This window comes from Akebia trifoliata, chromosome 7, assembly GCF_017979445.1.
Source record: "Akebia trifoliata isolate Shusen 1 chromosome 7, ASM1797944v1, whole genome shotgun sequence".
NCBI classification, from domain to species: domain Eukaryota; kingdom Viridiplantae; phylum Streptophyta; class Magnoliopsida; order Ranunculales; family Lardizabalaceae; genus Akebia; species Akebia trifoliata.
Window position 1 is genome coordinate 33,014,483 of NC_141381.1, and position 10,561 is coordinate 33,025,043.

General features: G+C 36.2%; 1 pseudogene across 1 annotated transcript; it reads right to left on the minus strand.

The window, feature by feature from the left end:
* Positions 1-479: 479 nt before the first annotated feature.
* Positions 480-9,132, minus strand: LOC147399228 (putative disease resistance protein RGA4 pseudogene; annotated as a pseudogene). Its single transcript, XR_015180111.1, has 7 exons — positions 6,061-9,132; positions 4,516-4,685; positions 2,940-4,418; positions 2,291-2,361; positions 1,327-1,407; positions 1,000-1,219; positions 480-878 (listed from the first exon to the last, which is right to left on the minus strand). The product of XR_015180111.1 is annotated as a putative disease resistance protein RGA4 pseudogene (transcript).
* Between the last annotated feature and the right edge of the window lie 1,429 nt (positions 9,133-10,561).

A 10,561-nucleotide genomic window follows, 5' to 3' on the forward strand; every position in this document is an offset into this window, starting at 1 on the left:
AAGGCAAGGAAAATCACCTACTTGTCAAAAACCGTGTCATACGTGTTTTTAAAATATTTAACACGTACCTGTTTGTTTAATGATTATTTTTACTAAAATGGATTATTTGCAATGTTGCATTCACCATCATTTACTTTTTCAAACAATAGATACCTTATTGGTTTTTTTTTTTTAAAAGATATCTCTTATCTTCTAAATATTTTAAAAATGCTAATGACACTATAATTTTAAGTTTCTTGTTTCCTTTTTCTATATTTTTCCCAACATTCAAAGAATTTTGTTAACTATATTGTGTTTAATTATGAGTTATGTGGAATATTGCTGTTCAAACTGTGTCCAAGGAATGGTTGAGATGGGATTACATCTCTCAGAGATTATTAGAGAAAAGGTCACCCTCAATCGATACCCGTCAGAACAGACCCAATTAATTCTATTATAAAAATAAAGAAAAATGAAATGCAATCAATGACATCTTATGCTCAATGAAGGGGTCAAGTGGACTTGATTCTTTATACCCATCAACTTGTAATTATAAATCCAATAATTCCCAACCATTATAACAAGAAATTTAAGCAAGTATAATTTTAATGGTTGGGAGAGGTGAATAACACCACAATGATATGAACACCAAAGTATGGTTGAGCTTTGAGAATCGACCAAGCTCCTATGAACAGAGCTCTGGACATTAGCACGCAATCCCTCTTCTTAACGAGATCCTTGGTGAACCTACTAAGCGCAAAAGGAGAACCCATCATAGTTTTTGCCAATCAATGCAGGAAAAGATGAAATGCGGTGATACTCCATCTGACATTTACTGGAATTTTCCACTCCAATATTCGACAAGGAAGCATAGAGTGACTTCTCTTCAAGCATACACACTGGAAATAGAGGGAAAAAAAAAAACACGAAAAATTGTCATGGAGTTCTCCTTATTTCTGCAGCTCAAACATCCCAAATACATAAATCAAACTAAAGTTGAAAGTAGTTGATCCAACTAACCTGCAGTCTAGTGGAACCCCACCTCGGCCAAGTTTGGAGGAAAAGCAAGTGAGAAAGAAAAGTTCAATCAAGTTAAGTTATCCATTTTAATGTACCAGACAAACACTCATTCATGCCAAGTTATTAGTGAAATCCTCCATAAAATGTGTACTCCATAAGACTCCTGGAATTCGTTTTACATCTTAACCATGTCTTTATCATCGTCCGTCCCGTCGCAGACCTGAAGAGCCATTCAAATAGTTAGAATGAGGGCAAAACAAAAAGTAGCTGAGAGGGAAATTGGTGGAAGATGGATGACAACTTGTCGAGTTAATGCAAGGAGATGACCTTTAAATCGACTGATGTGTTCGACGTTGATGGTGCTAATTCATCCAAGATTAGATGTATCTCCATTTTCAGTTCTTTTACCTGCTAAACCAAAAAAGCGTAATGGAAGGAATATAGAATCAACCATGTATGGTGTTCAAACTTTCAAAATTGGATGTACTTGGACTATCGTCACCTACAAACCCTTGCCCTAAAACATTTTGGAGATGGCAAAATGAATCCAGATTTCCCATTCAAGTGTACTAGAGTTAAATGAAAAACTTGCCAATTAAATTATATTGACTCGAGCCAAAAATATATATATAAAAATTGTTTGGGCACCATTTCCTGCATCCCTTTCTTGGGTTGTTTTCTGCACCAAAGGATCCATCAAATGTGTGCACATCTATCCTCACACAGGTTCAGAGACGATAATTACAACCAGTGCCGATATATATGGATTAATGCAAATGTAGACACATCAAGAATTACTATCATTAAGTGTAGCAATAAATTTAAAACATAAGTAGGATCCGATACAGACCAACCCACCCCCAACAGTCCCATCCTTCCAATTATCTCATAAGCTTACAAGACCATAATCATAATCATCAAAGTCCTATCCCAAAAATTTATGGTCGGTTTTGTTAATTGTAGTGTGTTCATATCCACTCTCACTATCTCATAAGCTTAGAAGATATTCCAAAGAAATTTAAGAACCTCAAAATGGTATATAAATTATAGCAAAAAGTGATAAAAGAACCAAAATTAATATTCAACCTAAAATAGGGATCGAAATGAATCAATAAGTTATACATAAACAACACAAATCGAGTTCTCTAGATTTGAAACACATTTTACATTTTCACGAAACAGACTCTTTTGCATTTATTAGGAAAAATGAGTTTTCAACACTGAAACTGTGCGACCCACCTTGGGTATGGACTAAGAGGGAACAGGTAGTCGTACGGGTAGACTCACATACCTGAGCCTCAAGAGACATGCGTGTGAGTTCCAAAGCCAGTTCTATTGCTCTGAATTCGGAAGGCAAATCATCTGAGTTGAATCGGTACAAGTTGTAAGCTTTTCAGGCAAAGTTCATTTCTAACATATAGAAAATCCTAACAACAATGCCATATAAGATTGTTTTAATTGTTTCTCATGTTTAGCTAAAAATGATTTTTTTTAAGAGCTTTTGGTTCACTAACAACCCTTAAAATTTATAGACAATCTCAAATGTGTCAAGATACAAACATCACAATCAATATAAAATGCATTAATTTTTATTTTAAGATTTACATCATGTATTATTCAAACTTGCAATAGTCACAAACTTTTATAGAGATTTCTATAAAAGAGCCAATGATACAACAGGCAACAAGAACAACATAAATCTTATTTCTCCATTCAATTCTATCTTAAGCTAGAAAATATATAAATTCTATTAAAAGACTTAAAATGCCCAAATAGATGGCTGGGATAAGTGAAATAACTCATCCTAGCATATTGTGCCATCCAAAGATCTTGCTTTTAGAATATTTTAAAAATAAACCCCCCCCCCCCCCCCCCCCCCCCAACAAAAAATAATAATAATAAAAAAAATAAATAAATAAACAAAAAGTAAGTATAATTACCACTTTGACCTATGCTAGTTTGAAGGCGCTTGCATGGTTCTGATTCATATTGCACAACACTACCATCCAAGGAATTCATCAAAATAACCTCGTCGGCTGTGATTATACACCTTATTTGTTCAAAACTGACCACAATTGCCATCTCTCGGCCTAATATTGTAGAAGTAACATTCAATCACACCACATTTCATATATTCGTCAGCACATATGTTCTTCCATAGATCGGAGTCTCTTGATAGAAAATGGGTAGCCATATCTAATGTTATTGGGTTCAGCATAAATGTATAAGTAATCAGCAGTGCTTTCAGGTAGTTGATAATATCAAAATGCAATTAACAGATATTAGGAACACCTAGCTGGCAAGCAAGAAGGGTGGCCACTGTATCAATTTCAAGTTGGGATCTGATAAATAAGAGAAGTAGCAAAAAATTGCGTAACAGAAAATCAATAAGACTTTTCTAGAGGCCTTTCCTATCACTTATGAGGTCTTCTTCCCAAAAACTACAGATCATTTACTGGAACCTACAAAGACAGTAAATCCAAATTTTACACCTTCAAGAAACCATACTAGTGTCAACATTGTATATTAAAATATCTCAGTTTTGAAAATATGAGATACAACCTCAGCAAAACACTTGGCGAAAGAAAATCCCTTTTTTTGGGTCTTATCTGAAGGTACCAAATATGCGTTTAAGGCTCAAGGTAAAGATTGGAATCGTGATTTTAGCATGCCTAGAGTTCTTATCTATGAGAAGGAACGAAAGAGTAAATACACAATCATTTAAGCTGGCACAAATTGCACAAACCTTAAAGTTTTAGTTATTAATATGAAGGAAAATGAGATGACCATCATACTGCTTCGTTAAGCTATGATAAAAGAGATTTCCTCTTTTTGTTTTTACTTTTATTCCACCAGTAACTTGTGTATAGTTACTTGAACTGTATCGACTGATTTTGAATATGGCCCTGTTTAAGCACATTAATGTATTCATAATCTTTCAAACTAGAAGACAGATGAGTAAGAAAAATCTAAAGCTTTTCTGTCAAGTTTTTTCACCAGTTTAATGTTGATGAGATCTTCAATGTCACCTATGTGCTCTTTGAGCTGCAACACCAACAATGAAATTAAAAATCTTCAGTATCGAGCTTCTTTCCACAAGAAGAAAAAGTTTCAATTAAGTTTCTATTTCTAGAATGCAGAATATCATCTCTTACTGATTACAACTCGCTAAGGATGTCGTCAATGACAACAAAATATGCTTCTAACAACATTTTGAGCTGTTCGATGTTGTACCCATTACAAGATGAAGAACTCACTAAGGCTTCCATGTTTGCTTGATGATAAAACAGTACTGCTCGAAGCCCTTTCCGATTATTGAACTCATAGGTGAGAGCGGTGCAGAATTATTGATTGCTTATTGAATAAGCCTCCATTCTCTCCTTTTGTTCCGTCATGAGCTGTTCTATTTCGTCACGGACCTGAAAAGCCATTCCAATAGCTAGAATGCATGAGACAAAAACAAGAGGTAGCTGTGAGGAAAATTGGTGGAAGATGACAAGTGGTTGCCTAGTATACCTTCTTAACTTGTTGAGTTAATACAAGGAGATGACCTTTAAATCTACGGACACGTTCAAGGTTGAGGGTGCTAATTTTTTTTGATGACGGGTGTTTGAGGGTGCTAATTGATGATGCTAGTTCATCCAAGATAGGATATATGTCCATTTTCAGTTCTTTTACCTGCCAAACTTACAGATCATAATAGAAGGGACATGGAATCAATCATGTATGATGTACTTCGAACTTCCAAAATTGGATCTACTTGTACTATAATCATCATCTACAATGCTTCAAAATTGCAATGTTTTGGGATGGCAAAATGAATCTAGATTTACCATTCAATTCTACTAGAGCTAAATGAAAAACTCCCAGTTAAACTAGATTGGCTCGAGTTAAGACACCCAATTTTCTCATAAAAAATTTGATTTTGAACCTGAAAAAATTGCTATTTAATTGATTATATTAAAATAAAATAAAAATCGAATTTTTTTTCATTTACTAAACTTTAATATATATATGGGAGCGGTTTAGCGGCCCTAAAGTTTGCCAAGCATTGTGCCAAACATTTTTCAAAACATGGGTTAGAAGATTTGGAATGGGCTGATTTTTTGTGAGGACGATCTCTATGATGAGGAGATCATCCTCACCAAAAATCCGCCTATTACAAAACTTCTAACCCCATCAAAAGTGATTTACAAAAATTGGACGGTCCACGATTCTTCAATTTGTAAACTAGGGTTAGAAATTTCAAAATGAGCTGATTTTTGGAGAGGACGATCTCTTCACCGTAGAGATCATCCTCACAAAAATCAGCTCATTCCAAAGCTTCTAACCATTTATTGAAAAATGTTTGGCAAACTATATATATATATATATATATATATATATATATATATATATATAGAGCGTTTCAGCGGCCCTAAAGTTTGCCAAACATTTTCAAATAATGGGTTAGAAGCTTTGGAATGAGCTGATTTTTTGTGAGGATGATCTCTATGGTGAAGAGATTGTCCTCTCCAAAAATCAGCTCATTTTGAAAAATCATATTTTATATTTAATAAAATTTTATTTATGCATATTTAGTTTTTCCAATGTTTTCCAGACTTTAACCATTGAGAGACAACATATTAATTCAATCAATGTCAAAATGATAGGAAGAAATAAAGTTAGAATTTAAATTCTGAAAAAACTAAGATACAGAAAATGTGATAATTTGATTTTGAAAAATCAGATCTAATCTTTCATCATCTCTAGAACTTGATTTAGGATTGATCTAATTTTTCCATAGTATACATAAATGGTGTGATCGATATTGTATTCTCTAGTAATTACATAAGAAATTTAACTACAATACAATATATCACACCCAAAGGCCAAATCAAATAAATAAGAGAGATTCTATTGCCACACCAACTTTTGCTATCGCCACCCCAATTCACATGTAAAATTTAATAACCAAAGAAAGAATTAACACACATTTTGGGGGGTGCCGTTAGCAAAAGTTAGTGTGACAATAGAAGTCCTCATAAATAAATAAATAAAAGGCATAGAAAGATTAGATACCTGGGGCTGGAAACAAATATGTGCTTCAGTTGATCTTCCATAGTTAACTTCATTCAATTCGAAAGTCGGGGATGTGTGATATCTTGGGCCAATCTTCGCCACACTCCTCTTGGCACCGTTGTACTAGCAATGGACAGTTTCGATCCAGATCGATTGAAGCGAGGTGGGTAGTCCCTCCTCTGGCAAGGTTGCGAGTCTTTCACAATTGAAAATCCACAATGTTTCAAGGGAGATGAGGTTTTTAAATCCCTTTGGAAGAGATGTCAAACTCTCGCATTCCCAAATATTAAGAATCTGGAGGAGAGGGAAATCACCTTCTTCAATGCCACCCCATTCCACTAAATTTGGGATTGATTCCATTCTAAGCTCTTTCAACGATGGAAAAGCTGCTGGTCTACCACTACTGTTAATCATGGCGCCATCATCAACAACACAAAACTCAGGACCCACATATCTTACTTTATCCATTCCCCCTATGACAAGTTTCTCAAGTAAAGGTAGCTGCCCCAGCATAGGAAGGGTTTCACATGATGTACAATTCATTAAACTAATCTCCACCAGTTTTGAAAATGATGGATGCCCAATCCAACTTGGAAATCTTACACCATTGTAGCCTTCGATACTTAGCTTTCTGAGATTTGGGTGAGGTTCAAGGATTTCAAGTATCCTCTCTTTCTCCTCCTCAACACTACTTATTGCATTATTATCATCATCCCATTCCAATTTCAGCTCCTCAATGTATTGTTTATTCTTCAATACAGTTACAGTGCTATCTCTCTTCGCACTGTCCACATTTTGAAGCTTTGAAATCTTCAATTCACCTCTCAGGTTGATCAATCTCATCAGCTGTCCTATCTCATGTCCACTTTCTTTACCTACAACGAACTCCGACAATGTCCGTAAACATGTTAATCCCCCAATTCTCAGAGACGTCAAACAAAAAGGGGGAAAGGTAAGGTGTCGTAAGTTAATTAGCTTTCGTATGTCCTTGGGAAATTCAACCAAATCCCGACAGTCACTAACATCTAATGTCTGCAGATTATAAAGGTTGCATGTGGATTCAGGCACTCTTTCAATGTCTGTATCAGAGAGGTCAAGGTATCGTAGGTGTTTCAAATTGCCAATTGAATCAGGCAACTCTCCGACATGTGCACCACTGAAATCCAACACACGGAGGAATTTTATTTGTGGGAATAGATTATCAGGGACACTTATCAATGAACTTTTCAAGAATACCAGTAGAGTGTGTAGCCTTTTGCATTTAAGAAACGTCTCAAAGATCGTCGAATCATTTTCTGCACCAGTGAAGCATGATAAATGCCGGGTCTTTTCAAAAGAATGAATTATTTGATCACCTTCCATTCTAAAACAATCACCTTCTGAAACTGATTGTGCTAGATCGTGAATCAGGTCATGCATCTTGTATATCAATCGTCCATCCAAACGTTCTCATACTGGAAAAATGACCTCCATAACAACTCATCAAAGTATTCACTACCCACATCTTCCATTTCCCTTTGCGCCCCTTCGGACATAATAAAACCTTCTGCCATCCACAATTTGACCAATTTGTCCTTGTCAAATTCATGATCCTTGGGAAATATGGCGCAGTACATAAAGCATTGTTTTAGATGTGATGGCAAATGATGATAACTTAATCTCAAAGAACCTAAGATACCATCCTTTCCTCTTTGAGGTAATTCCCACATTTCACTTGTCAAAATATCTTTCCATTTTCTTTCTTCTCTTGTACTACGTAAGAGGAGCCCTCCGAGTGTCTTTGCAGCCAACGGTAAACCCTTGCACTTTTTTGCAATTTCTTGACCAATTGTCACCAAATGCGGATACCCATCCCAGCTTCCATTTGGAAATGCTCGTCTTCGTAGCAACGACCAACAATCTGCATTCGACAAAATTCCCAAGAGATAACTAGGAATAGTGCCCATGATAGATGAAACTCTTTCGCTTCGGGTGGTGACAATAACTTTACTTCCCTTTGCGCCATATCGCAAAGGAGCACTGAGGACTTCCCACCAGTCTGATGAATCTTCCTTCCATACATCATCGAGTACAAGCAGAAATTTCTTCCCAGTCACAATTTCCTGAATTTGTTTAACAAGTGGGTCCAGCTCCTCACAATTAGATCGTTCCTTGGAAATGCTCTCGATAACTGCTTTCGTTATTCTTTTGAGATCAAAATCTTCAGACACACAAACCCATCCTTTAACATTGAAATGCTTCTCGACCCTGTCATCATTGTATACGAGCTGAGCGATGGTCGTCTTTCCAAGTCCACCCATACCGACTATGGGAATAACAGTTAATTCCTTTGCAGCAGATCCATCCGACATCAACAAATTTATTAACTTCTCCTTATCATTTTCTCTGCCAAAAACATCTGATTCATGTATCAAGGAGGCAGTATCTACTCTCGATCTTATTTCAAGTGGTCCAACTACATCTCCCACTTGAAGATTGAGAGCAATTCGTTTCTTTGCAATTTTGTCTAGTTTCACATTAATCTCCTTTATGTCGTGTGCTATGTCATGTCGAAATAAAAGTGGTTTTAAACTAAAACAAGAAAAGCAGAAATTGCGTACCCGCTTCATCTTGCTAGTTTGAATTTCCCTTTCCACCTTCGATCGTAAAGCTTTGGTTGCAAACTCGTCCAATACGTCATCGGCATCGTAAGCAACATCTTTAAGCTCTCTCAGCCAATCTCTCACCAGCTTGGAGTGAACTTGCTTTTCCTCAGCATCTTGTAGCAGTGATTGAATTGTTGACAACAAACTGGACAATGTTTCCACCTCTTCCTCCACACCCCACAACAATTGGAACTTATCACTGATTAAAGAGTATAGTTTTCCCATGGCTGGCTCAAGAAAAACAGATATAAGTGATTCTGCCATTCTTATTATGAAGATGATGATCCCTCTCACTCACAAACAAGAAGCGAATTGCAAGTAATCAATTGAAGTTGTTACAAGCGTGAAGCAGCAGCGGCAGCTTGTCTTCTTTTAAACGGTCCTCTGAAAGACTGTCTAAACTGATTTTGTTGAACACTGCATTCAACGCTCCACATCAGCGTAGTGTCCGACAAAGTCAGTTCAGCATTTTTGAAAGAATCATCATTAAGCGGTTCACTAATAGTACACGGCTGGCGTGGCAAGTGTACAAAACCATAGATCTTTTTTCTTAGGGATAGAAAAGGAAATTGATCGATATGCATATTAAGTGATGAAATGGGTACAAAGACTAGTCTGGGTAAAGAAACAAACAGTCGAGGGAATCGAGAACAAGAGAAAAAGAAAGGTGAAGGGTCCACACGGTTGATGAATTCACTCATTGCTGTCATAAAGAAAATGCAACATTCAATAATTGATGGTTGTGGGCTCCCTCCATCGATTATTGAGTTCCAAAAGAGAAGATTTCAAATATTACTTAAATTATTTTGCCCACATGAATTAATCCATCGCCACAGCCTGAGATTGATCCAAGATATTGAAGATGGACAAATATCGAATTCTCAAAATTTAAAATTAAAATCAATAGCGAAATAAATGAATTGTCCCCACAATTAATTAGAGCAATTATAACAAGGCTACCTATACCCATACCCATATCCATTTTAGTGATTATTGGTAGTAATTATGAGTATTCATGGGGTATGCACTACAATCTTGCTATTCATAATTGATACCCATAATTTTTTAATTCAAATCCAATTTAAAACTTTTTGAAATTGACTTATTTTTAACATATCCACCTGAACTTTTTTCCTCTAAAAAAGATGGGTAACTAAGTAGGCATACCTATTTTGGGTATCAAAAATGTTAAGAGCAAAAAAATGGTGAGGGATGGGTCTTGTTTTGGAAACATCATTTTTGGACTTATCCCATGGTGAGGGATGGGTAACTAAGTGGGCAAACCTATTTCTGAATTTTTTATCGGAGTTTTTCAAAGAAACTTAGAGCATTGAGGTGTTGGATTGCTGATGTGGCAATCTATTTGAGCAAAACGACGCTTATTAAGGCTTAAAATCTTATTAAGTTAACAACGAAAATGTTTCTTAAAATGTTTTTTCTCTTCTTTTTTTTTTTATTATCGTGGGTATCATCCCCACCCTTCGGGTGAGACTGATCACACATACCACCCCCTCGAAAAGTCTTACGTGAAACAGGTTGAATCAAGGGTCAAGTGGACCCTAGAGAGTGGCCCCAAGAAATTCATTACTTGGTGGGGTTTCAAACACTTGACCTATCCTTCTTGAGGAGCATATCAAGGCTTGGTTTGCCACTAGGCCAACCCCTTGGGTAGGGGTGGAGCCAAGATTTTCTTGTAGTGGGGGCAAACTATGGTTAGTTGTATAGTTGAAGAACTTGAAGATGAATGGTTTTAGGGAGAAAAAGAATCATGGTGGAGTAACATTGAAATGTACATCGTGGTGGAGTAACATTGAAATGTACATCGTGGGAGACATTTTCTGACATGGATGTATGTC